We start from the raw sequence: 15799 nt of genomic DNA, 5'->3' as shown, positions 1-15799 counted from the left end.
ATGAGGGCCAGGCCCAGCTTTAATTGCCCTCCCCTTATTGCCCAGATGGCAGGTTAGAGTCAGCCACATTACAGTGGATCTGGTGTCACAAGTAGGCCAGACTGTGTAAGGGTGGCAGATTTCTTTCGCTGAACAGCGTTAGTGAACCAGAAGGGGTTTTACAATAATTGACAATCGTTACATAGTCAACATGGTATGGTTGGTCAGTGGTTAGCACGGCTGCCTCACAGCACAAGGGACCCAGGTTGGATTCCACCCACTGGTGACTGTCTGTGCAGAGTTTGCATATTCACCCCGGGTCCATGTGGCTTCCTCCGGGTGCTCTGGTTTCCTCCCGCAATCCAAAGATGTGCAGGCTAAATGGGTTAGCCACAGGAAATTCAGGGTTACAGGGATACATCATGGAGGTGGGTCTGGGTAGGATGGTCTTTCGAGGGCTGGTGTAAACCCAGTGGGCCGAATGGCCTGCTTCCACACTGAAAAGATTCTGTGATTAGGCCAGCTCTTTATTTCAGATTTTACTGAATTCAGATTTTAACCATCTGACAATGTGGGATTCACACTGATGTCCCCAGGAGATTTATGTGGGTGGGATTCTTGACTAGCAACATTAGTGACAGTAACACTATGTCAATGCCTCCCATTGGTACATAGGCACTGATTTGCATATTAAAATATCCAAAATTGTGCCTACTCACAATATTACGAATTGATTCTGGCTGGGTTAGATACTCCTGTTATGTACTGGATTAGTGGTGCTGGAAGAGCACAGCAGTTCAGGCAGCATCCAACGAGCAGCGAAATCGATGTTTCGGGCAAAAGCTGCTCGTTGGATGCTGCCTGAACTGCTGTGCTCTTCCAGCACCACTAATCCAGTATTTGGTTTTCAGCATCTGCAGTCATTGTTTTTACTCCTGTTATGTAATCTCACTATTCCTGTAACACCAGGTGAAAGCAAATTAAAACTGAATTGTGCAAGATTTTGGCATTGGGGACACTATGGTAATGTCTCTGCCTCTGAGCTGTGAGACCCATTTTCAAGCCCCACCTCCTCCAGACCTACAGGAGTTCAGGAAGGGGGTCTTGTAGGACAGTGGTAATGACAGTACCTCTGAGCCAGGAGACCCAAATTCAAGTCCCATGTGCTCCAGAGGTGTGCAATAATATTGGGGCGGCACGGTGGATCAGTGGTTAGCACTGCTGCCTCACAGCACCAGGGTCTCAAGTTTGATTCCAGCCTCGGGCATCTGTCTGTGTGGAGTTTGCACATTCTCCCCGTGTCTGCGTGGGTTTCCTCCGGGTGCTCCGGTTTCCTCCCACAGTCCAAAGGTGTAAAGGTCAGGTGAATTGGCCATGGTAAATTGCCTGTACTGTTCAGGGATTTGTAGGTTAGGTGTAATAGTCAGAGGGAAATGGGTCTGGGTGGGCTATTCTTTGTAGGATCGGTGTAGACTGGTTGGGCTGAAGGGTCTGTTTCCACACTGTAGGGAATCTAATCTAATATCTCTGGAAGGTTGATTTTTAAAAAAAAGTGTGGACGTGTGTGAGTGAGTGATCGAGGGCCATAGGTTGAGTTTAGCTCAGGATTAAGACCCGTAGGATCAGTGGAGACATTGGCTGACCAGTTTTAATTAAAACTTTCAGATCTCTGTTTGACAGCTGAGCTAATTAAAACTTCATTACAAATTTCCAAAAATACAGATGATTTAATTGCTCAGGTAGCTGTGTATCACATGGTTTCAGTACTCGGTAAATAAAACACCAAATTAGCTATTGTTCGTCACCATCAGTCCCTATTGAGAATTCCTTTCTAAAAAAAAATGTAAAAATGTAAAATATGTTTTAAATAGATTAGAATCCATGCAAAGAAATTAAATGATGTATTATTGAACGAGCAACATGTTTTTCCCCTGACTGTGATCAAGGATTACTGTATGTAGTATAGTGCAGAGCCCATGTGCTGTGGCTAATCTGAAGATAAGGTTTCATTAGAATTAAAATAATCACCAATAATTCCTCTAATGAAATTAACATTGCTTCTGTTTGTGCTACAGGCTTAATTCAGGAAGTGCCACAAGCAGGATATTTTTCCCCCTAGGCCAGTGGATTTTCACTTCTTTGACTTTATTTCTGGGTTCCTGAATTGAAAATTATTTACGGTACCCCTAACCCCTCTCCTGTTCCTCTCTCTTTTTCTGCCCCTCTCCCTTCTCCTGCCTCACGCTCTCCTTTTTTCTGTCTGTCAGTCTCTCTCTTTTTCTGTCTTTCTCATTCCTCACTTGCCGCTCTGAGAATGTATGAGAGACTATATATTTGTAATAAAACAAAAATCAGAATGAAGTAAAGCGCTATTGAATTAATGAATATTTTTCATTATTGGCACAGCTTAGGAAAATGGTGGGTTTTTAAAATTCATTCATGGGGCAGCATTTATTGCCAATCCCTAATTGCAGGTGGCCAAGGAGACCGCCTTGGGGTTTACTGGAAGGAGGGGAGGGGTGGAGGGGTAATAGGGAGCACAGTGGGCCTAGTTCAGAGGACCAGGAGCCCTATAAGGATAGTGGCTAGCCATGGAGGAGGGGAATGTGAAGCCATTTCCATCTTGAGGTATCCCTGAAGAGATTTGAACTTAATAAATGTTGGTCCCGCTGTGAGGTTATCCCTGTTGAGGGGGCTCCTCCAGTTGTAGCCCATTGATCAACTCTTCCTGTGACGGTGCTGGGGAAAGGCCAAACTCCAGATATCTCCTAGACATGACCCCACATATAGGGAGAGGCTCCAGTCAAACTACAAATGAGTAGCTAGTTCCTTTTAGATTTAATGATTATCCCCTGTTCACATTCCCCTCTCCTCCCCCATTTCCACCTTTCCTCCTCTTCTTCCACTCATCCCCCTCCCCTTCCCTCCCCTTCCCACTCCTCCTCCCCAAATCCTCCATATCACCCCTTCTTCCCTTCCCTCCCCTCCTCTCCCCTCCCTATCCTCCTCTCCCCTCCCTATCCCACCTCTACTCTTTTCCTCCCTCCTTCTTTTCACTCCTCCATTTCCCCCTTCTCTTCCCCAACCCCCTCCTCTCCTCTTCCCCAACCCCCTCCTCTCCTCTCTTCCCCATCCCCCATTTCACAGTCAAAAAGTGTGGTGCTGGAAAAGCACAGCAGCTCAGGCAGCATCTGAGGAGCAGGAGAGTCGACGTTCAGGCGTAAGGCCTTCATCAGGAATGCCTGCCTGGCTGTGCCTTTCCAGCGCCACACTTTGTGACTCTGATCTCCTGCATCTGCAGTTCTCACTTTCTCCTCCCCGTATCACAGCCTTTGTTCCATCCTCCTTTTCCTCCCCCTCCATTTCTCCTCCCTCCTCCTCTCTCCCTGTTCTCCTCTCGTAAACCCTTTTTGACTCATTGTTTGAGGTCACAGATGGACAGTATACCTCCGACTAACTGAAAGATGCTCAGAACCATACAGTGCCTTTTGGAGCATGAATTTATTTTAAGCGTGCTTCGCATGAATGTGATGGATGACAAAAATGAGCTGCTGAAGGAAACGTTGGGGCGAATGATTTTAAAGAACAGGAGAGAGAGAGAGGTGGAGAGATTTAGTGTGGAATGGCTGGTTTCGGAAGGCAGAGGGATGAAATTCGGCTAGTGCAAAGGAAACCAGGAGCAGAGATCTCGGGCAGTTGTGGTTTAATCACATATTTGTCAATGAAATTGAAATCCTGCTGTTGTTCACTTCCAAGTGTTTGAGTGATCTTTTGTTTGGATTACAGGTTTCACTTAGTGTAATTCTGTAGAGCAACTTTGTGTTTGGCGAACCAATACAATATTCCATTGAATCAGTTCAGTTAGATCTGTCCTTGGTTTCTTGTAGGCTGCACATTTTATCTCAGCTGTGGGGTAACATTCCCTTCTGCAGTGATACTGATTTGCTGCTATTGTTTGAGTGTGAACACTTACATCTTCCCATGTGTTAATTGTAAATTTTAGGAGCTATTGTTGCATGTGATCAATATCTTCCCAAGGTCAAAGTGATGAGTTTTTATTTGGTTTGGGTGTAGTGTATGGAACGTTGCTGTGTGTCAATGTCTGGAGCCTAATTTCATTTCCCAGCCACTGTTGCCATGGTGATAGGTACAGTCGTCTCTGTGCAGAGTCTGTGACTTACCTGATCTGGTGACAGGATTGACAGGAGATGAGTAGGCCCAGCTGGAGTTACTTAGACCTTAGTTCTGTCGTTCCTTGCTTAAACCTTTCAACACCCTTCTCTGTCTCGACACTCCTCTCCCTCTCGAGCTCATCCATTCCCCCCTCAATCTGTTTTTTTTTCTCTCTCTCTAGCTCCCCCAACATCTGTCTCCAAACATGTTGCTCGTGTTTCCAGGCAGTGTCACGTGTTTGTTTTGGACCTTACGTGCTGCTGTGGAATCACATTTTGACCTATAGGCCTCACTTCCAGGGCCCTCCAACACTTCAGAACGTCTCATCGCCGGGAAAGATCAAAGGGTTTGTTGCTGCTGCAATTTGAGACACGGAAGGAAGTGGAAACGTAGAATAGAATTACTGAACGTCGTGGCTAAAATATATTTAGCACACTGCCGGCTGGAATCCATCTGGGATCACGCTTCCTGTTTTTCAATTATAAATGATGTGAGAAAGGAAATCGAAATAACTGTGACCATGTTTTCAACCCCTTTCCCTGTTACACATTTTAGAGAAAATTAGCTAGTGTACACCACTTGCAAAGTGCCCGTGCCTGATTTTAAAAAGAGGTTCCCATTACCTTAGATATTTGGAGTAGAACCATTCGATGTTAATGTAAAGCCCCTGGAGAAACAAGAGAAAGCGTCATAGAGATGTACAGTTCGGAAACAGACTCTTCGGTGCATCGCACCCATGCCAACCAGATATCCTAAATAAATAGACAATAGGTGCAGGAGTAGGCCATTCAACCCTTCGAGCCTGCACTGCCATTCAATATGATCATTGCTGATCATTCCTAATCAGGATCCTCTTCCTGCCTTATCTCCATAACCCTTGATTCCACCATCTTTGAGAGCTCTATCCAACTCTTTCTTAAATCTAGTTCCATTTGTCAGCACTTGGCCCATATCCCTCTAAACTCTTCCTAATCATATACCCATCCAGATGTCTTTTAAATGTTGTAATTGTACCAGCCTCCACTGCTTCCACTGGCAGCTCATTCCATACACGCACCATCCTCTGCATGGAAATGTGTGCTCTTCAGGTCCCTTTTAAATCTTTCCCCTCTCACCTTAAACCTATACCCTCTAGTTTTGGACTCGCCACCCCCCAGGAAAATGACTTTACCTATTTACCCAATCCATGCCCCTCATGATTTTATAAATCTCTACAGGATCACCCTTCAGCCCCCAACGCTCCAGGGAAAACAGCCCCAGCCTGTTCAACCTCTCCCTGTAGCTCAAATCCTCCAACCCTCGCAGCATTCTTGCAAATCTGTTCTGAACCCTTTCAAATTTCACAATGTCATCCTTCCAACAGGAGGGAGACCAGAATTGCACACAATATTCCAGAAGTGGCCTAACCAAAGTCCTGTACAGCTGCAACATGACATCCCAACTCTTGTACCCAATACTCTGACATATAAAAGCAAGCATACTAAATGCCTTCTTCACTATTCTATCTACCTGCAACTCCACTTTCAAGGAGCTATGAACCTGCATTCCTTGTTCAGGACCTTACCATTAAGTGTGAACATCCTGTCCTGATTTGCCTTTCCAAAATGCAGCACCTCACATTTGTCGAAATTAAATTCCATCTGTCACTCCTGAACCCATTGGCCTGTCTGATCAAGAACTAGTTGAACTCTGAAGTAACATTCTTCACTGTCCAGTTTTGATGTCATCTACAAACGCACTAATGATACCTCCTGTGTTTACATCCAAATTATTTATATAAATGATGAAAATTAGTGGACCCAGCATTGAACCTTCTGGCACCCTAATGGTCACAGGCCTCCAGTCTGAAAGGCAATCCTTCACCACCACCCTCTGTCTTCTATCTTCGAGCTAGTTCTCCCTGGATTCCATGAGATCTAAGCTTGCAAACCAGTCTCCCATGGGCAACCTCATTGAATGCCTTACTGAAGTCCATATAGATCACATCCATCACTTCTGCCCTCATCAATCCTCTTTGTTATTTCTTCACAAAACTCAATGTTGTGACACATGATTTCTTGCGCACAAAGCCATGCTGATTATCCCTAATCAGTCCTTGCCTTTCCAAACACATGTAAATCCTGTCTCTCAGGGTCCCCTTCAACAATTTGCCCACCACTGATGTCAGGCTCACAGGTTTATAGTTCCCCAACTTTTCCTAAGCAATTTTCTTAAGTGGTGGCACCACGTTAAAATATAGCACTCTTTTCCCAACCATTTTGGGTGGCACAGTGGTTAGCACTATTGCCTCACAGCGCCAGAGACCCAGGTTCAATTCCCGCCTCAGGCAACTGTCTGTGTGAAGTTTGCACATTCTCCCCGTGTCTGTGTGGGTTTCCTCCGGGTGCTCCAGTTTCCTCCCACAGTCCAGAAATGTACAGGTTAGGTGAATTGGCCGTGTTAAATTGCCCGTAGTGATAGGTGAAGGGGTAAATGTAGGGGAATGGGTCTGGGTGGGTAGCTCTTCGGAGGGTTGGTGTGGACTTGTTGGGCTGAAGGGCCTGTTTCCAAACTGTAAGTAATCTAATCTAATCATGAGATATAATGCAGAAAGGATATTCTCAGTGTTCAGAACCAGGGATTAATGTCTAAGGGTATGCAGTAAGCCATTTAGGATTGAGGTAAAGAGAGATTTTTTTCACTCTCGGAGCTGTGAGCCTGCAGAAATTCTCTGCGACTGAAAGTGGTTGAGGCCAATGCTTTGAGTGTTTCCATGAAGGAGTTAGATTTTCAGGCTTAAGGCTTGGGGGATAAAGAGTAAGTGGGGAGAGCTGGAACCGGTTGCTGAGTTGAATGACCAGCCATGATCATATTGAATGGGTGGAACAGACTCGAGGGGCTGAATGGCCTACTCTGCTTCGATTTTCGATTATCTCATTTACAGAATAGCGGGAAGGGGAACACACTGTCACTGGCAATTTATTGAAGATCAAGGAAAGCTTTGCCACGTTTTCTGTGACTCCTTCCCCTCCCTGCTACCTGCCTCTCATTCTTCTTCTGTTTCTATGTCCATCCCTTTGCCTTGTCCCATCATTCTTTGAAAACTCTCTTTGCTTTCTTTTATCCCGAACCCCTGTTCCCATCCATTTCTTTGTGAGCTACTAACCCAACTCGCCACTCAACCAGCTATATGCGACAAGCCAAAGTCTATACTTGTTTGTAAATCACTTGCACTGAATCTTCTATTTCTGTCTTCTCTGTTCTGGGCCTTTTTATTCACTGGGCGTAATCCCTGTATTTCCATCCATTCTGCTCCTATCCTCTCATTACTCTATGCAGTAGCACCTTGACATACGAACGACCCTGTTCACGACCAAATTGGTTTAAAACAGGATTGTACGTAAACTTTTGCTTCAACATATGTGTGAAATTCAAGATACGAACAAAGATACGAACGCAAAAAGCCCGTGTGCGACCACGTGGTTTCATTATTCTGCTTTGCTACGCGCTTGTTGAATGCAAAAGCTCTCGGGGCCCCGCATGAACTCATTCAGTTCGTCTTTGGCGCGTGCGCTGTGAACACCGTTCGTGCTACAGCCAAGCATTCTTACGCTATCTGAACAATGGGAAAAATTGATTCCGTTCGTGAACTTTTCGGTTCGCGAACCAGGTCCCGGAACGGATTAAGTTTGTAAGTCGAGGCGCTACTGTATTTTATATCAAAGCACTGCAGAGGTGAATCTAGTTTCTAAGTGGGAGACAGGTTTACTTACAAACATATTAAAGGATTCTGTAGTCACGTTTACAGCTCAGCCTCCAAAAGCTTCTGTTATTTCTCTTTGCTTTGCTCCAAACCCACACCCTGACTTTAAACGATCAAATGCAGGGAGCACAAATTGGTTAGATATCAAGTCTCATAATCAAAAGCTGAACGCTAAATTCAGGAGGTTAAACATCAAAATCAAATTGTTAATGATTCTACTATGTTACCCTGGCAAGATGAACCTATCCAGTCAAACCTGATGTCAGCCTAAAATCTCAAGAGAATTCAGATTGTTAAAGAAACTTAGTGTTAAATAACAGGCTGAATCTTACTTTTTTTTTTACTAAGTGTGAGATGTGTTGAGTTTCTTGGAGGGATCCTTGCCACGTGGCCTATCTTACCAAATTCTCTTTATTAGTTGTCTACTCTGCCAGCTCTGGGGGATCATCTGTGTACGATCCACCGTCATCTCTCATTGATACCTCACAGCCACTTTCTCCTTGACACCTTACCTGCCTCCCACCAAGGCTCATATCTGCCACTCTCACTGCTGCCTACAGTGCCTTCACTCGCTCACTCTCATCCACCCCAGCTCCCTGTACGACTAACCCTCCATCCCCTCTGTGCTGCCTACGCACTCACTTGGGACACCTCCCCACCCGCATCAGCAGTAACAGCCATACCACCCACTTCCATCTCCCTGAATACCTGCCTGTCTCTCACTCCAGGATAGAAACAACCCACAGTATGGCAGAAAGAGGCAAGATGGGTCGTGGCCTGGCCACCATTTGGCTTCTTGCTCCTTACAAGGAGAGGATCCTGACGACTGAGTGGCTGTGACCGAGCCCCTGGACTGATATCGGAGCCTGCCCCTGACTTATTGTCTTGGGAGCTCCTGAGCACGAGCTAACCCCATTGACTTGACTGAGATCTGCTGACAACTCTGATAAGGTTCCTGACCTGGTAAGTGGCAAAGCAAGTCAGAAGTACTGTGATCCTGGTGTCTCTGGCTGAGAGGGCAAAGTGCATAAAGATAATGCAAGGCAGGAGGCTGTGAGCGTCCAGGTAGGCTCAGAGTGAGTGAGCGCTGTGACAGTGAGTGAAGAGCCTGGAGATACAGCGTGGCCCATTCCCTGAGCTGGGTGTGTCACCCTGAGCACACCGTCTCCTTGCTGCAGCGTTACAATGAGAGTTATCGGGGCAGCATTGTCCTGCAGAGGTGTCCTGTAAGTGGATCGGAGTTGGGTGTTCTTAGAAGCTTGGCACATGTTGGATACCAATGTCCCTGGACATGGTGTGGGGATGCCCATGGAGCATGCCCTGAGATGTTGGCGCCCATTGTCCAAGATCCTTCCGAGCACTGGGTATCTGCTCTGAATTTTCAGCGCAGATACCCACAGTACAGGTATCTGCAAATCCCCCCACAGTACAGGTCACTCAGAACACAACAGGATTCCATCTGTCTTGGCTTAGTTAATCAATAATGGTGCATAGAATCCTAATCTGGATTCTCAGATGTTTGTGGGCTCCTAAGGGAATAAGTGTGGGACTACAAAGCAAGGTGGCTCAGTGGTTAGCACTGCAGCCTCACAGTACCAGGATCCTAGGTTCGATTCCAGCCTTGGGTGACTGTCTGTGTGGAGTTTGTACATTCTCCCCGTGTCTGCGTGGGTTTCCTCCGGGTGCTCCGGTTTCCTCCCACAGTCCAAAATGTGCAGGTTATGTGAATTGGCCATGTTAAATTGCCCATAGTGCTAGGTGCATTAGTCAGAGGGAAATGGGTCTGGGTGGGTTACTCTTCGGAGGATCGGTGTGGACTGGTTGGGCCGAAGGGCCTGTTTCCACACTGTAGGGAATCTAATCTAATATACAACCTTTGAGTATTTGTGGTCAGCATCTATTCTGGATCACATAGTCTCAAATACTATTTAATAGAATATATAGTAATTAAAGATACTTACAACATGAGAATTCTACTTTACACGCAATCTTCAAATCCAATTCAAGGAAGACATTGGATATTGAAACAAATATGTCAAGAAAGTTATCTTCTCAGTCCAGTCTAATTTCTTAGGTGGGGTTGGATACTGCAGATGCTGGAGATTAGAATGGTGCTGGAAAAGCACAACAGGTTAGGCAGCATCCAAGGAGCAGGAGAATCGACGTTTTGGGCAAAAACCCTTCATCAGGCAGTTCTTTGTTTTCGTCCCTTCCAGGACTGTTGGTCCAGTTTAACTACTCCAGAATGAGAATTCAGGATGGGCTTCCTGCTGAAGGGCTTATGCCCGAAACGTCAATTCTCCTGCTCCTCAGATGCTGCCTGACCTGCTGTGCTTTTCCAGCACCACACTCTCAACCCTGGTCTCCAGTATCTGCAGTCCTCACTTTCTGCTAGTGTTTTTATCTCAGCCTTTCTTATTAAGATGGAGCAAGTCTATAGAGAAATTTAATTAAAGTGAAGGGTTGGACAGCCGAGAATATTGTCAGGATAATTCATTTTATATCAAGTGCACTTGGCTCGTAATGAAATATTTCTGAAAGCTGCCTTGGCACTACAGATTTATTTTTAAAACTCTGTATTTTTAACGTGGCCTATTTAAATGTACAGAGCAGAAAGTCTATCTGCGTTTGATGAAATGGAAAAATAGATTTGGTGTAGAAGAGAGTAAAGTTCATGGTAATATCTCTGCTAAGGTTTTTGCACCAGTGAGAGATTACATGAAGATATTGGACGTCAGAAATCCTACAACATTATTCATGGGACTGTTTAATATATTGCTGTGTGTGGAATTTCAATTCAGTACTAAACAAGCAGGCTAGTCTGTTTATGCAACAATGATCAATCACTTTTTATTGCTGAAATGAAAACCGAAATTGCTGGAGAAGTTCAGCAGGTCTGAATTCAGAGCAGAGATAAGGAAAATCTTCTACAGCCAGAGAGTGATGAATCTATGGAATTCAAGGCTGTGGAGGCCAGGTCATTGAGTATATTTAAGACCTGAGATAGATAGGTTCTTAATTGTCAGGGGGATCAAGGGTTATGGGGAGAAAGTGGGAGAACAGGGTTGAAAAACTTATCCGCCATGATTTGAATGGCGGAGCAGACTCGATGGGCTGAATGGCCTAATTGCTGCTCCTATGTCTTATCGTCTGGCAGCATCTGGGGAGAGGAAAACAGAGTTAACCTTCTTCTGAAGAAGGGTCACTGGACTCAAAACATCGACTGTCCTTTCTCTCCACAGATACTGCCAGACCTGCTGAGTTTCTCCAGCTGTTTCTGTTTCCATCATCTGCAGTTCTTTGTTTTAGTCCTTTCCAGAGTTGTTTATCTAGTTTACCTACTCCAGAATGAGAATCCAAGATGCCTCGGGTGGAATAATGTTAGCTAGGAGAAAGGCTTGCATTTATGTAGCATCTCTTGATGTCACGTAGTGCTCTGAAATGTAGTCACTGTTGTAATTTGGGCAAACACAGCAGGCAATTTGGGCACAGGGTCCCACAGAAGAGTACGATGCCTGACCTGTTTTTAGATTAGATTCCCCACAGTGTGGAAACAGGCCCTTCGGCTCAACCAATCCACACCGACCCTCTGAAGAGTAACCCACCCCTGTCTGACTAAAGCACCTAACACCATAGGCAATTTAGCATGGCCAATTCACCTGACCTGCACATCTTTGGACTGTGGGAGGAAAACGGAGCACCCAGAGGAAACCCATACAAACTCCATACAGTCTCCCAAGGCTGGAATCGAACTTGGGACCCTGGTGCTGTGAGGCAGCAGTGCTAATCACTGGGCCACCATGCCGCCCAGTGATGTGATTGATATTGGCTTGATTGACCACAACATAGGGCTAATTCTCATTGGGGGGGGGTTGGCACCATGGCTCAGTGGTTAGGACAGCTGCCTCACAGCGCCAGGGACCTGTGTTTGATTCCAGCCATGAGCGACTGACTGACTGTATAGAGTTTGCACATTCTCTCTGTGTCTGTGCGGGTTTGCTCCTGGTGCTCCAGTTTCCTCCCACAATGCAAAGATGTGCAGGTTAGGGTGGATTGGCCATGCTAAATTGCTCATAGTGTTCAGGGATGTGCAGGTTAGGTGCATTAGCCATGGGAAATGCAGGGTTACATTTAATAGGGGTGGGGGATGGGTCTGGGTGGGATATTCTTCAGACAGTCAGTGTGGATTTGTTGGGCCAAATGGCCTGTTTCCTCAGTGTGGGGATTATATTCAATTCTCCAGCTCCTCTGTTGAAGTTGGAACGTTTACATTGAACTGAGAACACAGTTGGGGCATTGGTTTAAAATCTCATATGAAAAATGGCACCTCTGACAATGGAGCAGTCCCCCAGTATTATACTCCCTGGCACTGCACTGGAGTGTCATTCTGGATTTTATATGTCCAACGTCTGATTGGGTGAAGATACTGTTGTCCCCATAAGTGAAGAGAACTGTTCACAGTGTGTGGATCCTCTTTGATAATGTGCCCAGTTCTGACTGTCAATTGATTAGATTGAGTTTGAGTCCAAAACGTTATGTGTCAGTTGACGTGAGGCTTCAAAACTGGTTCTGGGGCAGGCTATTTGGCCTGTACCAGCTCTTTGACCGAGTTGTTCAACATTGGGCCCCATGTCCGAGCTTCTACACCCATAACACCCCAAAGGCATACCCAGTGTTGCAAACAGTGTTGATCTTTAAAGAGGTAAGCTGCCTTGATTGAATTATTTATACCCTTAGATTCCACAGCCAGAGATCCTCCAATTTTAGCACCTCGTCCTTTGCACAGTTGAGACCAACAAACTCCCCCTTTGACCACGGCTCCTATATCTGTTCTGTACACCACCACATCAAACAAACCACAGGCCCACTTAGGGAAGTTGAGGAAGTGGTTAGCTACTGAGCAATAAACCACAGAGAGACCTTGAAACTTGTTTCCCAAAAAAGCAGCACAGTTATTGTGACTTGCAGATTGACTCATGGCTATTAATTTGGGTGATCTACCCCTTGCTGCCATTTACCATGTAAACAATACACATGTTCTTAAGCCTCTTAAAAGAGGTGATGGTTTAAAATCTACCCAGCACAATGATTCTGAAATATACTGAGGTTTTAAGAAGAATGAGAGGGTTTTAATTCTTCCAAGTCTTTTGTTCGTGAGTAAAAGCGCTGTGATTTAATCTTTTGCTGTGGAAGGATTTGCAGTATTTCAGTTGCTGGTACCTGTTATGGATTTGATATTGGGCAATACATGAGCTAGTTTAATGGTGATTCATGACCGCAATAATGATTCATCAGTGGGAAATTTATGAAGCTATTGTTATGTGGTGAATGCCTTGCATTTACTGATACTTTAATCAGATTATGGCTGCTGTCAATATGCACCAAAACGTAACTCCTCGCTGCATCTTTCTCACTGACCCCAACCTGCCTTTGTTGAACTGCCCCACCTCTCCAGTCACTCCCTGATGCTTCTCCACTGTACCCCGCCCCTGACATTTGGTGGTGGTACAAAAGCAAAGCCCTTGTGCCGAGTGGATGGAAAGAATCTTGTGGTGACTGTTTTGACGAAGAGCAGAGGATTTCTGCAAGGTTTCCCGGCCAATGTTTACACTTCAGTCACGGAAGCAGATTAACCACTTGCTTTTGTATTGCAATGTGTCAGAGCCTGATATGCATGATCTAGCTGCTGGTTTTCATTGGCTGTGACATAGAGTCATAGAGGTGTACAGCAGATGTACAGTTCAGAAACAGACCCTTTGGTCCAACTCCTCCTTGCTGACTAGATATCCTAACCTAATGTTGTGCCAATTGTCAGCACTTGGCCCATATCCCTCTAAACATTTCCTATTCATATACCCATCCAGATGCCTTTTAAATCTTTCTACTCCAGCATCCTTTCCCTCCCTGTGAAAACAACAAATGCTGGAGATCACAGTGGGTCAGGCAGCATCCATGGAGAGAGAGCAAACCCCCTCTCCTTAGCTTGATGATGTTACATGTGAAATAAACTCAAAAGTTGAAGCTGAAGGACTCTGATGTGTGTTATCTATATCCTGATGTGTATTGAGACCTCAACAAATCTGAGATATATGCTTACACACACAAACACAGTGGAGTTCATTGGGGAAGGCATAGTGAACTCTGTTTTCAGAAAGTGATTTATCTTAATGCTGATACAAGCTGTGATGAAGGGTGGTGAATGATGGGCATCGGGCTTCCTGGGTAGCACTGCAATTCATCCTGCTGTACGAGTTGCCCAGTTTTATTTTTAAGACTGAACATGTCAACAAAATCATGAGGAAATTTTACACCCGGTCTATTCTGTCCTTACTGAGGCGAATCGACCTATTTAAAGACTTACTGAAAGCAAAATTATTAATTTAGCTCTTTTGGTTACATGACACAGTTCACTGGGTCACACTAACCTCTGAGTCAGGTACTGCATATTTAGGTTCATGTCCTGCTCCAAGATTTATTTTCCTTTTGTTGATGTCTGTTCTTAATATAATGTAGCTTCCCTACAGTGTGGAAACAGGCCCTTCAGCTCAACTAGTTCACGCTGACCCTCCGAAGAGTAACCCTCCTGGACCCACTACCCCTAACTAATGCATCTAACTCTACGGGCAATTTAGCATGACCAATTCACCTGACCTGCACATCTTTGTGACTGTGGGAGGAAACTGTAACACCCGGAGGAAACCCACGCAGACACTGGGAGAATGTGCAAACTCCACACAGATAGTCGCCCCACGCTGGAATCGAACCCATGTCCTTAACGCTGTGAGGCAGCAGTGCTAACCACTGAGCCACCATGTTTCATTTAAACTGCTGGGACATAACTGCACACGTGGACTGCAGCAGCTCAACCAGATGATTTCCTCTGCCTGGAACGAACATAAAAACTGTTTCCACGATAATTGCACCGATATTGTCCTTCTAGTAACTACTTATCATTTTAAAAATTCTTGAAAGATGTGCATGTTTGGCGCAATGGTTACTTTGCATCGCCACAGAGTCTTTGGGGTTATCCACAATCGAGGGATATGTGACTTTTTTTTCTGAAATCTCAGAACCTCCCCCTATGGTGCTACCTAGCACCCAGAACTGTCATTGCTATATAGCAGTTGACATAGCAAGGATCACTTGGAGATCCTAAGGTGGCAAATTGCAGTCGAAAATGTTGACACCTAAAGCAAGGTCACAGTTAAATACTGTGAACAGTTTTGAGCCCTATATCTAAGGAAAGACATACTGGCATTGGAGGCAGTCCAGAGGGGGGTTCACTAAGTTGGTGGGACTGTCTTATGAGAAGAGGTTGAGTAGGTTGGGTCTGTACTCATTGGAGTTTAAAAGAATGAAAGGCGAATTGGTTGAAACATACAAGTTTCTCAAGGGTCTAGTCAGAGGAGAGATGGAGAGGTTGTTTCCCCGCGTGGGAGGGTCTTGGACCAGAGGGCATAATCTCAGAATAATGGGTCGCACATTAAACAATAAGGGAATCCAGGGCTATGGGGAATTGGCAGGAAATTGGCATTGAGGATTATCAGATTAGCCATGATGTCATTGAAAGGTGGGACAGACTCAATGGGCTGGGCCTTCTTCTACTCCTGCATTTTATGGTCTTGATCGTGGCATCCCTGCCCCAAAATCTGGAGATTGTCCTTCCTTTCCAGCATCATTCTTTCAGTCCATTTATTCCTAACTGTTCTTGAACTGAGAGACCATTTGAAGAGGACACTTTACTGTCGGTCTGGAGTCACGTGTAGGTCAGACCAGGTAAGGATGGCAGACATCCTTCCCTAAAGGGCCAAGGTAGTTTCTTAATTACTGATACAGAGTTAGCTTTCAATTCCAGATTTATTAATTGAATTTAAATACTCCCAGCTGCCATGATGGTGGGGGAGG

At 45.2% G+C, this 15799-nt stretch overlaps 1 protein-coding gene across 4 annotated transcripts in view; it reads left to right on the top strand.

The window, feature by feature from the left end:
• LOC140457988 (SLIT-ROBO Rho GTPase-activating protein 1-like) overlaps positions 1-15799 on the top strand; it is a 289838-nt gene that overhangs the window by 102318 nt on the left and 171721 nt on the right. Inside the window, exon 1 of one of the 4 annotated variants that reach the window (XM_072551899.1) lies at positions 8837-8857. The exons of the other annotated variants lie outside the window; for them this stretch is intronic. The gene's annotated coding sequence lies outside the window, so the exon portion shown is untranslated. Of the gene's footprint in view, positions 1-8836; positions 8858-15799 lie in introns of those variants that run through there. 4 annotated transcript variants of the gene reach the window in all.

This window comes from Chiloscyllium punctatum, chromosome 32 (genome assembly GCF_047496795.1).
Source record: "Chiloscyllium punctatum isolate Juve2018m chromosome 32, sChiPun1.3, whole genome shotgun sequence".
NCBI classification, from domain to species: domain Eukaryota; kingdom Metazoa; phylum Chordata; class Chondrichthyes; order Orectolobiformes; family Hemiscylliidae; genus Chiloscyllium; species Chiloscyllium punctatum.
Note: the sequence above shows the minus strand (reverse complement) of the source record. Positions and strands in the feature narration are given on the sequence as shown.